A 17,388-nucleotide genomic window follows, 5' to 3' on the forward strand; every position below is an offset into this window, starting at 1 on the left:
AGCAGGGCAGACTCTCGGAGTCGGTACAGGCTTCACTGGTATTGCAGACCAGAAACCCAGGTGAGACTTCAGGGCCTTGTGGAGACTAGAATCCCTCGAGAGGAAGAGAGCGAATAGAAAATGCAGGGGCACCCCAAACAGGAAGCCTGAGCTTCATGATGACTCCTCTCTTTCTTCCCCCGCCCCCAGCCCATGCCTGCACTCTTCCCATGCTCTGTGGCTCTGTCCTCTCTCCTTCCTGGACCTCTTCCTGCCACCATCTCTCCACCCCCTTGCCTGGCCTCTGTCCCCTCCCAGGTTCCACCTGATGCCAGGGGCCCCTCCAGCAGCCTGCCTACCACCGGGCCTCCTTGCCCCAGACCTGCCGCTCTCTAGTCCATGCTCCACCATGTGCACAGAGGGATTTTTCTAACACAGAACCTCACCATGTCACTAGGCCATTACAGACATTAATGGCTCCACATGCCCCTAGCACGGCCTCTTCCTCCCTAGGCCGGCCCCTCGTACTCCATGCTCAGCCATACTCTGCTCCTTGGCCTGTGGAGAGGGCATTTCCTCTGCCCAGCATAGTCTCCCTCCCTCGGATCCCTTCATCTCTCTCTCTCTCAGTCCACACGTGGATGCTACAGCTTTCTCTCCAAGCAGCCTCTGCTTCCTATGGGCCCCAGCCCTACGCCCACGAAGTGGCAGTGTAACTGCTGGCCTCACCAACTCTCTGTATGCCGCCTGAGGGCTGGGATTAGGTTTCTGTGCTTTGCTGCTTTTTCCTCCACAAAAAGTACTGATGTATACTAGACATGTAAGAAAGACTAATTGAATGAATGAATGAATGAATGAATGGATGGTTGTACTGTCAACAACCCATCGAAGCAGGTCAGTACAAATCTATGCGCGGCTCTCCATCACCTGCCCAATCAGACCTTACTCCACAGGCCCTATACCTGAAGAAGGATGCACCAATTGTACCAAAAGTTATCAGAGTGAAACCAGGGCCTTTGTCAATAACATAGAAAAAGTAGTAGCCTCGGGGTGGCTGCTGGTTTCTAAGAGGCAGAGGAAGCACCCTGGTGCTGAGACAGATGGAGGAGGATCTGTGTGATGATTTCCGCCTGGTGTTCTCCCCGCTGCTCTCTGTGCCATACCCTTTAGGGGCTAAGGCTCCACGAATGCAAACAACAAGGAAATCACAAAGGATGACTGCCAGGAACAGGAAGTGGGTGTAAAAATAGCTTCAATGGGACACAGCTGCCCCTAGACTGTGCAGCAGTAGGGGAGGAAGGGGGAGCAGACAGACATGTGTGTATATCCTGTGTGTTGTGACCAGCTGTAAATATCTGGCCCTATTTTTTTCCTAGCGTCTCCTTTTCCATTTGGCAACCAGGGACTTGCCAGAGGTGGGAGGCACTTGGGCATCAGCTTCCACGAAGAATAACATAAAAGATGTTACAGTTTCAGCAAATAAATTAACATCATCATGAATTTGTGATTCATTATTATGAATCACAAATGTTACAAATTCGTGACCATATTCAGAGATGGAGTGTCTCAGAGGGAATATTGTGGAAATCGCAGCCAGGCTGTGTAAAGCCGAGGGATGGCTGAGCAGAGGACTTGGGCTCTAAAACACTCCTTCTCCCTTCCCCTGCCCCTGCTCCCTTCCTCAGCCCCTGCTCCCTTCCCCAGCCCCTGCTCAGGTTAGATTTCCATTGGCACTTCAGGCCTGGATATAATAAATCAACTACTGGTATAGGTAACAATCTGAAGGCCTTTGCTGGTGATCAAAGCGGGAGCTAGACCATTGACCTCCCCAGTATAACAAATTACCCTTAAGACCTGAAGGCTAAAGTTTACAGCAAATCTCTGTTCCTCATTCCCCTGAGACTATCTTTAATAAGTAGCAAGACCCCTGACCCCATGCTCCAGCCTGGCGTATGAACGCTTACAGCTTGTCCTGTCTCTCCTGAGTGAAAGAGGTTGGACAGCATTCCACAGGCTGGGCCAGGGCACTGGTGGCTTGCTTTGTTTGATAGGGTTTCTGTCTGAAGACCCACTTCTCAGAGCCTTTGAGTCCTTGCTGACACTTTCACCATGACCCCCCTAGAGCGCCTGTGTCACCCAATGCTCTCCACCAGTGGAGATGCTTAGGAGAAGACCACCTATCATTTTTGCCTCAAATCTTCAGAGACAACCCAAAGGGTTATTCAGGAATAGTGGGCTACATGGCGGAAAGGTCTGGGAAAGCTTCTGGGAGGCTGGAATTTGAAGGTCTGCCCCTGCCTGCTTTGTGAAAAGGACCTTTAGCGGAGACTCAAAAGCTCTTTGTCAGTCTACAACTATCTAGGACAAGCATGAAGACCACCTGGCTCATGAGGACCGCTGGGCTGGATGGCAGAATCAGCCCCTTACTGGGGAGGGCCATGGTTCTGGACTGTCCTGTTCTATGCTCAGTTTGGTTGAGCTGAAAACAAGTCTCCTGGAATCCTTCCCTGCATGGATTGGGGACAGAGTTGGTCAAAAGTGAACACTGGCCTAAGGTCTGGAAGCAGGGTGGGGCAGCATGTGTCTCTGGTGGACAAGTATGGAGGGGCTGGTGGGTGAAGCTCGTCATTACCCTCCTTTGCTAGGTATCTGCTTCTTCCCACCACCTGGCAGCTCTAGGCCACCTACAAACATCTATTGCCCAGTGGTGGTAGCTGCAGAGGCAACTGCTCTCCATAAACTCCTCCACCAGCACCCCTTGGCGGTCTCACTCCTGCATCTGGGCACACCCGGCTTCCCAGATTTCCCTGCAAGCTCTGACTCGGCGACCCATGCCAGTAGTTCATGAGGTTTGCTTGGCGACCTTCCTAATTCTCCAACATCCTCTTCACGCCTTCCCTTCCCCAGCTTCTGCCCCAAGTGTGGAATTCCTGGTACCTATAAGACACCCTTTTCCATGACCCTTATGGGGGCTTTTCTCTCTTGATTAAGCCCTGACTGATGTGACTCCAAGCCCTCAAATGAGTTGGTGAAGAAGAGACTGTGTGGGACTGTTGGGCTCTCCCAAACCAGCCCCTAAATGTGAATATTCCCTGCCATCCCTCCCAGGCTCATGCTGCCCCACAGTTACTAACGCAAGTGTCTGAAACTGCAGGCTCCTTGAAGTTGGGTCCCCTAATCTGAACTCCTCTTGCCCAGATGCTTGTGTGGCTTGCACTACCACATTGCTCGGTCTCTACCCAGATACAGTTGCTTCCAGCTGGCCCAGAGATGTCTTTGCTTTTCCAAGGCCTGAAGGTCTAGGAGGGCACAAAGCTGCCCATGCTGCCAACGAGGAGAGGACCCCAGGAACCCATATCTAGAACTCTGCCCACTGGGCAGTTCCTATGCCTTCCAGCAACTCTCTTTTTGTGCACTCCATCTTTGCCAATCTGCTGAAGCTACCAACTCTGTGGTTTCCTTGAGGTCTTTTTAAAAGGCTTCATTTTATTGATTTTTCAAAATAGACTTGAATTTGAAAAATGTTGAGTGTTCCAAAGATCTGAGGTTTGACTTCATTTGATGAGATGTAGTCTCTGAAAGGATGTCCAAAGGATTGTTTGCTTTGGCTAAAGGATGCTTCATTTAGTGTTATCCTAAGGCTTTGCTGTAACACTAGCTAGGTAAAATTAAAATATATCCACTCTTACTCTGAAAAGAAGAAGATATGACCAGGATCCCGAATTCCCAAACCCTGAAAGAGCAAGGGCACAAAGATCTCCACGAATCACACTGCTGCCTAAAAAGGCACCATGATCCTTTGTCTTCTAACTGGGTGGATGTCAGGCACAAGAACTGCTCTGCATCTGCACAACTCCCCCATTCTGGTACAAGTCTCCAGTCTGGCCACTCCAATCAGCCAGCAGTGACATTCATGTTCCTTTTACCCTTTCTCCCCAAGCCACCCCGCTGCGTGTCACTGGTCTACAGCGGCCCTACTTTCTACAGTGAATTTGGGAAGGGGAAGTCGGCAGGCTACTAAGTGGAGAACCCATGTCTCCATAAAATCCCTCCGGCCCTCACTGATGTCTGTCCTCGGTGGGGAGGACAGTCGGAAGACATCCTGATTGAGAACACCAAATAGGAGGGCTTGAAGACATCCATTCCAGGAAGGCTGACAGGTGATTAAAGTATGGGGCATAGGCAGACACACTGGTGAGTAAATGCAGACGGGAGAGAGGAAGAGTGATGGAGCCATGAGATTCACAGTAGACACTGAAATTTACAAGTTGTCCCCTATCCTAGAAGCTAAAGCTTTATAACAGCTGCTGTCAATTAAGTAGCATAGTAGAGAGCTGCAGCTCAATCAAAAGCATCAGAAAAACACCGTTTCCTTTCTCACCCATTGACAGGTGCTCCCAGCACCCCTGTGCTGCCTCCTCTGCAGGGAGGAGCATAGCTGTCACTCACCCACCTCCCACCTCAGGAACCAGGAGGGCAAGGTGTTAGTGCCCTAAGCTTCCTGCTACAAAGATAATTCCAAGGTGATGCTGACAGTTGGAGAGGTAGGGCTCCAAGGAGCAGGAAGATTTCCTCCCAGTTCTGAGCATACAGGAAAAACTCCATGGGCTGATCACACTCACAGAAAGTCAACACAAAATCCTGCCAGAAAGCCTTTCCCTTTCTGTGAGCCTCCGCAAGCTTGTGTGTACACATTTTTCTCCCCGCCTTTCTGCTGTAAAGTTATGCTTCTGTATTTAGCAAAGTACGTCCACACAGTGAAAGCAAGGAGTTCTATGTAGCTGATGTTAAAAAAGTGTTGGGCCCAGTGCCCAAGCCTTCCCTGCTTCATAGAGGAAAGCATTTTCAACTTTTAAAGATATATTTTCCTGGTATTTATTTCTGCACATCTATGTAATATACTATTCTGCTATTTCTTGGTTATTCAATATTTTAGAGTATCTTATTGGTTTTCTGTTCAGAAAGGTGCAAAGTCAGTTCTTTTACATCACCCCAACCCCTACCTCTTTGCCTCCCCTCCCCGCAGGCACAGTTTACGTTGTTAATGTGAGATGCTGCTCGTACCCCACTGAGGCCAGTGGCCTGCTATGAGCATGCCTCCTCTCTCACACCACTCTATGTTTGTTTTTCTGGGAGTTAAAAATTGCCTTGGGCTTTTGTTTGCTCCGTTTTCCCTGTGCTTCTTGCTAATATTTCTAAACATTTTAACACATCTGTTAAATGCCTAAACACATTTCCAAGTACTCAAATACAGTAGCTTTTTTTTTCTTAGAGACTTTCGAGCCTTTTTCATCTCTCTCTTGGGTCCTCTGTTTCCAGAATTCCGTGTTATCTAGTTTTCTTCCTTATTTTATTTAAGTGCATTATCCAGTAGTTTTCAAAGAAAGTACTCAGGCAAAAAGACAGATGGATAGATAGTGATGAATAAATATGTATATAAGTAGATGGCAGATATACAGAGGATTAATAAATAGATAAATGATATAGGTGGATAGATGACTGATAGACAAATCTTGTTTTCATGTTTAAAAATATCTATATTCCCTCCCACCTTCTAGACCAGTACTTAGTAATTTTATTTAATAGTGCATTTTTCCGGCCGGGCGCGGTGGCTCAAGCCTGTAATCCCAGCACTTTGGGAGGCCGAGACGGGTGGATCACGAGGTCAGGAGATCGAGACCATCCTGGCTAACACGGTGAAACCCCCGTCTCTACTAAAAAAATACAAAAAATTAGCCGGGCGATGTGGCGGGCGCCTGTAGTCCCAGCTACTCGGGAGGCTGAGGCGAGAGAATGGCATAAACCCGGGAGGCGGAGCTTGCAGTGAGCTGAGATCTGGCCACTGCACTCCAGCCTGGGCGACAGAGCGAGACTCTGTCTCAAAAAAAAAAAATAGTGCATTTTTCCTTCTGTGCAGATGCAATACCGTCTTAGATATCTGAGAACACGAAATATTGTTTTTCAATTATTTAGCTCTCTGGTTATTTTTGTTTCTTTTGCACACCTGCTTTGCGATTTTTACCCCTTATTGTCTGTCTTTCATGTAAAGACTTTACAGCTTCTGGTGACCCTCGGCTGCCCATCACATTGCAGAATGGGGCATTAAAGTAAATACGGATTGGAGTTTGGGTGGGGAGGTGGAAATAGCAGAGGGCTTGCAGACTGGTGCAATGGGAGCTAGTCTCAAGCCAGGACCCATCCAATGCCAATTCTTGCCAATGTTTTCTCCGGGAGTTTTTTACTTTCTCCAAGGAGGAGTCCTCCACACTTCTCCCAGGTGAGGGCAGGGTAGAGCTGTGGAAGCAGAGTGGGAAGAGGAGCTGAGGGTCCCAGGTTCAGGAAGCTGGTTTGCATGTAATCTGTCATTTTAGCCCCAAAGCTCCCCCAGCCCTCTCTGGGTCTTCCATTCCCAGCCTAATGGGACTGTCTGTTCCTTCAGCAAGCAAACGTCCCACCTAGTTACAGGTTGAATTATGTTCCCTCCAACATTCCCAGGTTGAAGTCCTAACCCCGAGTCCCTGGGAGTGTGTGACTAGATCTGGAGACAGGCTGTTACCAAGGTAATTATTTAAGATAGGATTGCTAGGGTAGGCCCTACTCCAGTATGATTCATATCCTTATGCAAAGGGGACATTTGGACTTAGATGCATTTGTACACATAAAGAATGCCACGTGAGGATTGGAGCTCTGCTGCCACCCAGCCAAGGAACTAACAGAAGATAGGAGAGAGGCCTTGGGCAGAGAGAAGCCTGGTGCCTTCAGAGGGACCATGGCCCTGCCAACACCTGGATCTTGGATTTCTGGCCTCCAGAACTGTAAGACACTCCATTCCTGTTATTCTAAGCCACCTAGTGTATGGTGCTTTGTTGTGGCATCCCCAGTCAACTACCACCTCCTATGCAGACTGTGTCCAGAGTAGCTATAGGCCATACAGACTGGGAGAGGGAACTGTGGTGCCTGAGGTCCTCCAGGCAGATACTGAAGGGGCCCTGCCATGAGCCCAGGGCTTTGTTCACCTCCACCTGCTTGCACCTTCCAGTGGGTGGCAGGAGAGGGGACACTCCTGGTCAGGATCTGCTCAGATGAGACACTTAAAAAATGTGTTGTGATGCTTTACCCTTGGTTATCCCTGCTGTCTTTCTCTCTATAAGTTAACACAGTTTTTGTCCCTTTCTTGTCATTTTAGAGGGACTGGGAGACAGAGGGATGGCACCTGAGCATAGCGAGCCTGCTCTCCCTAACTGGATTCTCTTCTGGTCTCTGTAAAGCAAGCATCCATGGCACTAGTCAGAAGCCCCTCACCCGGAGGGCGCAGGCATCTTCACTGAGACTGCCAAGGTGTTACGGGTGAAAATGTCACCTTCCCACAGAGGGAAAAGGAAGCCTCATAACTAGTTCGATAATAATGATCAAAAGCATCAAGTGAGCATTTCCTGATTACTAGGGTGGTTTTAATGTACCTCACAAATTACACCAGGGAGTGTAGTTTCATTTCCTGCCCCTTGCGTGTGGGCAGGACTTTCACAAACATAAAAAAAAAAGGAAAAGAGAAAAACAGTCACTAGACAGTGGAAAAACCTGGCAGATGTCGCCCAGACCAAAAGGTGAAGGTCAGCGTCCCAGGAATGAGTCACGTGGCTGTCATGCCTGCTTTGATGTGGAATGATAAGTGGGACCATTCACCTCCTTGCCGTTCTTCCGAAAACCAGCAACTGTGATCCAATCAGAGAAAATCTCAAGCCAACTCAGCCGGAGGAAAGTCCTGCAAAAGAGCTGGCCGGTACCCGTCAAAAGCATCAAGGTTGGAAAAGACAAAAAGACAAAGGAAGACGGAGGAGCTGTCGCAGGCTGAAGGGGAGACGGGAGTCCTGACACCCTAGTGCAATGCAGGTTCCTGGTCTGGGTCCTGGAGCAGAAACAGGGAGTGAGTGGAAAGATAGGGAAACTCAAACAAAGTCTACACTTTGGCTAATCATATTTAACCCACGATCGTTCCTCAGATTTGACCTGTTGGCCGTGTTAATACACGATCTTGACATGAAAAAAAGTGTGTATGGAAACTCTACCCTTGTAACTCTTCTGCCAGTCTAACACTATTTCAACACAGAAAGTTAGAAAAATGACCTTAAGTTCAAGCTCTCCATTTTTCTTTATTTTTTTCTTTCATCCAACCTGAGCTGGTTCCAGGGCAAGCTCTGCGTCATCTCCTCTCTGATTTCCCCTTCCAAACTTCTTCCTCACCCTCCATGGGCATGTCAGCCTCTCTCTGGGGCTCTGTGAGCACTCATCTTCCACGCACGTAGAGCTTCCAGCTCCCTCCACACCCCCTGCACAACCCATCTCCACAGTGGGGGAAGGAATACGGCCTGGACAAAACCTCTAGAGTCTTCCTCTCACTGCATGAACCGCCCTCCCCTGCTGCTGGCCTTCACTCTGGACACTCTGGCTGTGCCCCAGGGCCTCCCTGGCTGCTCCTCTGCTCCTCCTGGACAGCCTTTGGCATCGGCTCTGGGCTCCAGGGCCTCCTTCTGCAGGCTCCTGGGTGCTCTTTCCCTCCTACAAATCCTGGTCATCATGTTCACAGATATGTTCATTTCTTATTCCTGCCTCCCATCCAAACCCCCAAGCTCCATGACTCCAGGGTGATACCCATTTTTTTATCAGTGCCCCCACCCACCTCCCGGAAGGACCTGGAAGAGTGCTTGGCACATCAGGGACACTCACAAGTGTGTTGAGAGGATGGATGGCAGCGTGTCGGGCTGGGGAGGAGGCTGGCGCGCTCTCATAGTCTCTCCTGCAGGAAGTGGGTGCTTCCTGGGAGGAGCCTTCCAGGCTTTGCTGTAAGAATTCCTTTGATAGTGAGGACCAGGGAATCAGCCAAGAAAAGTGGAGAAAATGTGTGTGGGGGGGTGTATAATGTGTGTGTGCGGTGCATGTGCATATGTGTGTGTATAGGTGTGCATAGTATTGTGTGGTATGTTTATAATGTGTGTAGTATGATCTGTGTGCATGTGTGCATATATGTGTGTGGTATGTGTAGGGCAGTATGTGTGCATGTGTGTGGTGTCTGTGTATGTGTGCGTATACATGTGTGTAGCATTGTGTAATGTGTGATGTGTGTAGTGGGGTGTGTGTGCATGTCTGTGCATATATGTGTGTGGTGGTGTGTGATGTGTGTGTGCATATGTGTGTGTGGTATGTGATATGTGTGTGCATATCCACGGGGAGTGTGGGTGTGTGGTGTGTGTGATACAGTATGTGTACATATGCACACATGCACACACACTACACACACAAATCTTTGACTTGGAATCAGTGAAAGAATTAATAAGAGAAATTCAAAGAGCTATGGCCTCCCCCATCCTCCTGAGACCTCTAATAAAAGGCCAGGCTGGTCTTGCAGGTGAGCAAACAGACACCACCAAGCTCCAGCAAGGCAGGCATATTGGTGCCCTGCTTCCAGCTGGACCTGATGTCACTCAGCCAGGGGTGAGGCACTCAGGCATGGCCCGAAGCGAGGGCAGGAGAGGATAAACAGGCCGGCCATCTGCACCATTCGAAGGAGCACTCACCACACATCCTGTTTGGAGGGGAAAGGGCTGAGGATATCCAGATACAATGGCTTTTCTCAGGCACACTGATAAACTGTGTCCTGCTCATTAATTGCAAACTGACTTCGTGGAATGCTCTGGATAGTTGAGCACTTGGGTTAATCAAAAGATAATACAGCTACTGAATGTGTTGGACACTTTTAAAAGTTTAGAAAAGTAAAATAGTGTTTATACTGAACAATATCTTGATGATAAGTCAATCATTTTGTCATTTAGAAGTGTGTCCACACCTTGTAATGGCAGAAGTGCATTATTTTGAATGTCATGCACAAAGGCTAGCAAAAACTTCAGGATAGGTGGGAGGTCACAATACTTTAGCTGTGACGTACCCAGAAGAGCAATGCTTTAGTAAAACAAGTTAAAAGAGTACAGTTTATTACTTGCAAAGAAAATATTACTTTGATATTACTTCCTTGAAAGCAGAAAGCCCAATTCTCAAGAAAAACAAGTATTTCTTCCATTTTTAAAAGCAGAATTCAAAAAGTAGAAGGGTGATGTGTTTCCACATTTGAAAGTTCTTGCACCCATTTCAGAAATAAGTGTAATTTGCTCTTCCCTCTCTAATCGAAACAGCTTTTTAAAGAAAAATAGTATGAAGGAGACAGATACAGTCAAATCTCTGAATGACTCCCTTCATTTTAATGAGGATCCCTGAAGATGGCTCCCCAGGGGCCCCCTCCTTGCCTGCCCCATGTTCCTATGATAACCTGGGCTTTGTGTGATTGCAACCTTGGTCCCTTGAGACGTTAGTGTTGATGGTGGTCTTTCTGTTACCATTAGCAAGGGAATTTAGAAATCCATGAACACGATGCAAGAACTAGAGCGCCAGCGTATACGGAGCTCCACTGCAGCCTCTGAGAGAGGCTGGTATTTCAGAAGGAACTCAGACTCATACCCCTTCACCCCAGTCTTCCAACACGAGGATCCCTCTGCACATTTACCCTGCTGTCTAAAGGTAGCGCCCTCAAATACTACACGTGCACACCGGCTGAGAAAGCCAAGTACCCCTTTTGTTTCTGTCTTGCTTTGCAAGGATTGAAAATTCTCCCTCCCTGAGCAATACAGCAGTCATCTTCAAAAGTAGGACAGATCTCAGTTGGGAAGCTCTGTTTCTGGGACACTGCCCTGAGGGTGTTTGTGAATGTGGTCGCCTTGTGAGGAGAGCTGCAGCCGCCAGCAAGGACAGCTTCAGCAGATGCAGTCTGGACTCCCAAGACGGGGGTGCCTTTTCCTTTTCATACCACTTGCCTGGCATCAGTTCACAAAAGATGTTTCATGAATGAATGTTAGAACAGTGGGAGTTCAAAACAAGAGGCTGTATACCATCTTCCCCCCAGTGACACTTCCAACATTCCGGGAACGAGGCTGGATTTGTCTTCTTGGGCTCCCAGAACAAAGCAGAGTCTGCATGGCTTAAAATGCAGACATTATTTTCTCACAGTTCTGGAGGTTGGAGGTCCCAGATCAGGGTGCCGGCATGGTGGGGTTCTGGTGAGGGCTCTCTTTCTGCCTTACGGATGGCTGTCTTCTTGCTTGTCCTCAAGTGCTGAAGTGGGGAATGAGGAAAAAGGGAGGGGATAGAGAAAGAGAGGGAGAGAAAGCTCTCAGCTCTCCTATAAGGACACTAACCCCATGACAAGGGCCCACTCTTACAACCTCATTTGACCTTAATTACCTCCTAAAACCCTATGTCAAGATACGGCCACACTGGGAGTTAGGACTTCAACATATTAATTTGGAAGCGACACAATTCAATCCACAGCAAAAGTCGTATGACGTCGGCTCCATTTGACCCTATTCAATGCACACTCTTTCCCTCCTCATCCCCCAGCTTGGGCTTCTCAGACAACACTCCCTGGCTCTCCTTCCTGTCTTTCCAGCCTCTCCTCCATTTCCATCCTGGCCACTGCCACCCTCCCACCTGGCCTCCCAGCTGCCTTCTCTCCTCCTACTGCCCTCCACCCCAGGCAAGCTGATTTCAGCACGTGGCTTTCTTGATGTTGTCTCTCGTATAAGGAACAACATGACGAGCTGTAGAGTCAGACCAACCTAAGCATGGATCCCAGCGATGCCACTTTCTAGCTATGTGATCTCAGCCACATTAGCACCCCCACATCCCAGTTTCTGTGCCAGTACAGTGGGTAGAGTTCACTCCCCATTCACCCAATCCAGCGTTTATTCCCTGCAGTCCACCCGGACTCCTCCTTGCCACATTCCTTAGCCTCTTCTCTCTTCCCGTTCTATTTTTCAGATGTTTATTTTGTCATCATTTCCTTGCTTTTCTAATCGTTATTACATGCATATACCTCCCTCAAAATATATATTGTTTAGTTTTGCATATTTTGAACTTGAAAAAAAATCGTGTTGCAAAGTACACATTGTTCCTTAATACTGTTGATTGGCCCATTTGTGTGTGTTTTTAAATCTTATCCCCATGTGTAAATATGTTGTTATTACTGTTTATAGGTATAACAAGTCTTTTAACAAAAAAAATGGAAGTCCCGTCTCTACTAAAAAATACAAAAAAAAAATTAGCCGGGCGAGGTGGCGGGCGCCTGTAGTCCCAGCTACTGGGGAGGCTGAGGCAGGAGAATGGCGTGAACCCGGGAGGCGGAGCTTGCAGTGAGCTGAGATCCGGCCACTGCACTCCAGCCTGGGCGGCAGAGCCAGACTCCGTCTCAAAAAAAAAAAAAAAAAAAAAAAATGGAAGTCAATTTTACGAAGCTCTTGGTGCTTCTTCTCTACATGCCCATGGTAAGTCTGGCTACCTCGGGGAACCATGGCTGCCCTACAGATGACGCCTTCCTTCATGAGAGGCCCTGGCCTTTCCTTCGGCATTGCCCAGGGAACCCAGTGCTGGATACTCTCCCCCACAGCAGCAAGCTATGGAGTAGGAGGAACCAAAAGGTGGCGGTTGTGAGTCAGGGTTATGGGAGGCTATGTTAAGGGGGCTTGAGAGGCCAACGTAAGGACATCTCAGCTCTGTTTCTATGGGGTTGGGGTGGAGGGACGGGGTGCCCAAGCAGGAACAGGAAGAGAGGAGGGGATGTGAAGTAGGGAGAGGACTGCACAGGTGGAGATAGAGTGTATCAGAGCCTGTGACCTGCAAGCCGACAGCACCAACCCAGCTGTCTGGATTTGGGACTGAGTTGAGGAGGCAGCAGCCAGGAGAAGCACGGTGCCATCCTATGGATGCTTTGGGAACATCCTCTGCACCCCGACTGCTGTGTGGGGCATAGGCTGGGCGGGAGGCTGGGGTGAAAGAAGGAAAGCCATCCCGGGCATGAGGAAGCACTCCTGCCCCGGGCAGATACCTGCTGCTCACTATTGAGTTCTCCCATGTGCCAGCCACAGGCCCACACCAACTCTCTTTTCTATTCCTCTCAGAAAGTCTCCACATTCACTCCAGAATTACTCTTCTCCACCACGTTAAGGAGAAAGAAACCAAGGCTGAAAGTTGTTCCTTCTGTTACTCACCATCCCATAACTGGCCAAGGGTAGAACTAGGAACCGATGGTGTAGGTTGGGTTCCAAACCTGTTGTGAAGATGCCCTGCTGGTTATGGAAAGAGGTATTGATAGGTGAGATGTCAAGGGGCGATACACACCGGGCTCGATAACCGGATAACCGAAGGAAAAGAAAGACAGGGGAGGTGGGGTTGACCCTCATGCCGGGGTGAACCATGGAGTTCACCCTCCACGTTCACAGGCTTCCTTCTGTTCCTGGGCTCTGCAAGATGGTGCCTGCCTCAGGGACATTGCTCACACCAGTGTCGTCCATGGCTGGCTTCTTCCCTTCACTCAGTCGCTGCTTCAGAGGGATCCTTCCTGATGATTCTGCAGGAAGTTTCTTTGCTCTCTGCTCACTCTCACAAGGTGAACACCCTGGGCCTGCCTCGCCGGCTGCCATGGCCCCATCCCAGAGCAGCACCTGCCAGGGCAGTGGCCAGCACACGCTGTGGAAGGAATGAATGGGGGACAAAGCCTATCTCATAGGGGTGTTGGGTCCGGCAAGGTCACATCTGGGCATCCAGTGCTCTCCCTGGCAACAGTGAGTACCACATGAGTGGTGGGGGAGGAGTCGTCAAGGTCATTCATAGCTCACCTCCGACTCTCCCTAGAACTCTAGAATTGCTTTTGTGTTCCTTTAGAGACATTATTTTTTCTCTCTCTCTCCCTTGAGACGGAGTTTCGCTCTTGTTGCCCAGGCTGGAGTGCAAAGACGCGATCTTGGCTCACTGCAACCTCCGCCTCCCAGGTTCAAGCAATTCTCCTATCTCAGCCTCCCGAGTAGCTAAGATTACAGGCGCCCACCACTACATCTGGCTAATTTTTGTATTTTTGGTAGAGATGGGGTTTCATCATGTTGGCCAGGCTAGTCTCAAACTGCTGACCTCAGGTTATCCACCTGTCTAGTCCTCCCAAAGTGCTGGGATTACAGGCATGAGCCACTGTGCCCAACCCCTTTAGAGACATTTTAACAGGGAAGTCCTTCAGTCCCTCAAATGCCCCTCCTTCGTTTTTTACTGTCCTTTTCCTCTCCTGAGAAATAACACCGTGGTTCACCCAGGCATGAGGGTCAGCCCCACCTCCCCCATCTTTCTTTTCCATCATGTCCTAGGGGATAGGACATGTGGAGAGGCAACTGGGCTGGTTGCTGGGATCTTTGTAGTTTGAATTTATTCCAGTGTGTTGGAAAACCATCAGAAAGTTTATGCAACAGAGACATGACTGTAGAGATAGAGTAAGAGACCGGTTAGTTAGCAGACGAGTGGGTAGTCCAGGCAAAAAATGATAATTGCTGAAACTAGAATGGCAGCATTGAAAATGAGGAATGTGGATGGATTTGGGAGATATTTCAGAAGTAGGTTGGGATGAGAGTGTGATGTTAGAATATCGAGATGGAAGAGCCCAGAGGAGGTTCCTTGGCTTGGGTCATGGCATATTTATGGTATTCGTCTTATATTGTACCTCAGCAGTGATATTTCTATAAGATCTGTAACTGTAACACAGCTACATCCACACATTACACTTACACATTCATAGCGTGTAAGAATATTTGTATAGTACTTGGAACAAATCGAATACTTCACAATTGCATTTTTAAGAAATTTAAGGTATGACAGGAACAAACTACAAACTGTTTATGGTGGTTACCTAACTTGAAAACTAGTTGGGGCAAAAATAGAGTGACTAAGGGGGAAAAAAAAGACATAATGAATGTTAAGTCCAATAAATCATGGCTAGTGTCAGTGATCCTGCTGAAGTTGATTGACAGCATGCTGCCTGAGGATCCTAGAGAGAGGCTCTGAGTCAACAACCAGAATGGAGCTGTGCCCTGCTGTGACCAAGCCAAACCTCTACCTGGCCATTGTAGGAGAATTTCTAAAGGCCAGCTTGTCACTGTAGATCATATCACAGCAGGTTAAGGGGATATTTTAATTTAAAAAATCTAAACTGTTGATAAAGTTTTTCCAACCACAGATGGTGGGGAATAGTGAAGGTTTTCTACAGCTGTGCATGTGATCTTACAAGAAAAACACTGATAAATCCCTGCCTTTCCTGACAAATCCCCTTTGTTTTTAGGATCAGGGCCGGGAGTGAAGGGGTGGTGCAATGCTGGATAATTCTGGCATGATGGGAGAGTTGATGTGGAAGGGACCTCAAGTCATCCAATCCAATCCTGTCATTTTACATGAAATGTAAAGGGGCTCAGACACCACTGTAAACCTTTTATTGAGTAGAGGATATTTGTGGCAGAGTGCAAGGGGAATCCAGACTTGAATTCATGTTATCAACAAGTCCACACTACTAGCGAATAAAAGAGAAATGGGAAAGAATTAATTCACAGATTATGTGAGACCTCGCCTGGATTAATCATTCTGGTATTTTCTCCTTATTTAGAAAAAAAAAAAAAAAAAAACAGATTGTTTTCCCAAAAGTCCATGAATTTTCCAAGCAGCCTTAGTACAGGAACCTGCTCCGTGAATTTTTTAATTTATGCAAACCCTAGAAGAATTCAACAGTGGAAAAGAGCAGCCACACCCAGGAACTTGGCCCTGTGGAAAGAAAATTCAAAAGAAATAAGGTCACTCCTGATTGCAGGGGAGGGGGCTACAGTGAGAACAATTACCCAGGGCTGGGCCCTTCAGAGTCCTGCTGTCCTCGGGCAGATGCACGTAGACATCACTGAAGACACAGGGGAGCTAGGAGTGACAATCTACATTTTTAAAGTACACCGTAGTGTAGTGGCATGTGATATTGAGATCTATATGAGAAACATATATTTGGTCTCTGCCCTGGTTTCTGGCACACAGCTCCTAAAACCTTTAGAATCTCCAGAGTGAAAAGAATGTCTTTTGTGTGTTAATGAGAGCACTGGTGGCTGGGGGCCCCTAGATAACTTCAGGATGAGGCTGCTCCTGAGAAAGGAGAAAGACCAAGCCATCATTAGAGAATTGGGGCCCTCAGTCTCACCCAACCTCTGAGTGAAGGTTGAGTTTATCACCCATGACCAGTGGTTTAATCTAAGCTTGTCCACCCCATGGGCCAAGTGTGGCCCATGATAGCTCTGAATGCAGCCCAACACAAACACATTATGAATTTTTGTTTTGTTTTGTTTTAGGTCATCAGCTATCATTAGTGTTAGTGTATTTTAGGTGTGGCCTAAGACAATTCTTCTTCCCAGGTGGCCCAGGGAAGCCAAAAGATTGGACACCCTTAAGGAATCATGCCTATATAATGAAGCCTCCATAAAATCCCAAAGGACAGGGTTCAGAGAGCTTGTGGCTGGCAGAACACACAGAGGTTCCTGGGGGTGGCACCTGGAAGGGGCCTGGAAGCTCCACACTCTCCCCCATGCCTCAGCCCATGCACCTCTTCATCTGTATCCTTTTTACTATCTCTATAATAAATGGGTCAATGTAGGTCAAACGTTTCCCTGAGTTCTGTGAGCTGCTCTAGCAAATTAACGGAACCCAAGGAGGGGGTGATTGTGAGAACCCCGATTTATAGCCATTCATTCAGCATAGGCTGGGATCTGGAGTAGGGGGAGACTTGTGGGATGGAGCCATCATTATCTCCAGGCAGGTCATGTCAGAACTGAATTATAGAACACCCAGGTGCCCGCTAGAAAATTGGCTGGTGTATGGGAAACCCCCCATCCCGCATTGGAGGTCAGAAGTGAGTGGTGAGTGGTGTGGGACAGCAGAGAGAAAAAACAGTTTGTTTTTCACTTCAGAGGGGGCCTTCCTAAACATGACCGGAAACCCATAAGCCATGTAGGAAATAATTGGCAATATTTTACATTAAAATTTTAATATTTTAAATAATTTAAAATACATTAAAATGTTCCAAATTTAATAATTGTTTACATCAAAAACATAATAAAATTTATATTAAAAAACTAGACTGGGGCCAGGCACAGTGGCTCACGCCTGTAATCCCAGCACTTTGGGAGGTCAAGGCGGGTGGATCACCTGAAGTCAGGAGTTCCAGACCACCCTGGCCAACATGGTGAAACCCCATCTCTACTAAAAATACAAAAATTAGCCTGGCGTGGTAGCAGGCGCCTGTAATCCCAGCTGCTCAGGAGACTGAGGCATGAGAATCTCTTGAACCCAGGAGGCAGAGGTTGCAGTGAGCCAAGATAGCACCACTGCACTCCAGCCTGGGTGCCACAGAGCGAGACTCCATTTCAATAAATAAATAAATAAATAAAAAGCTAGATTGGGTCAGGCACGTTGGCTCACACCTGTAATCCCAGCACTTTGGGAGACTGAGGAGGGTGGATCATGAGG

The sequence above is a fragment of the Trachypithecus francoisi genome, unplaced genomic scaffold (assembly GCF_009764315.1).
Source record: "Trachypithecus francoisi isolate TF-2019V2 unplaced genomic scaffold, Tfra_2.0 Lachesis_group16, whole genome shotgun sequence".
NCBI lineage: Eukaryota > Metazoa > Chordata > Mammalia > Primates > Cercopithecidae > Trachypithecus > Trachypithecus francoisi.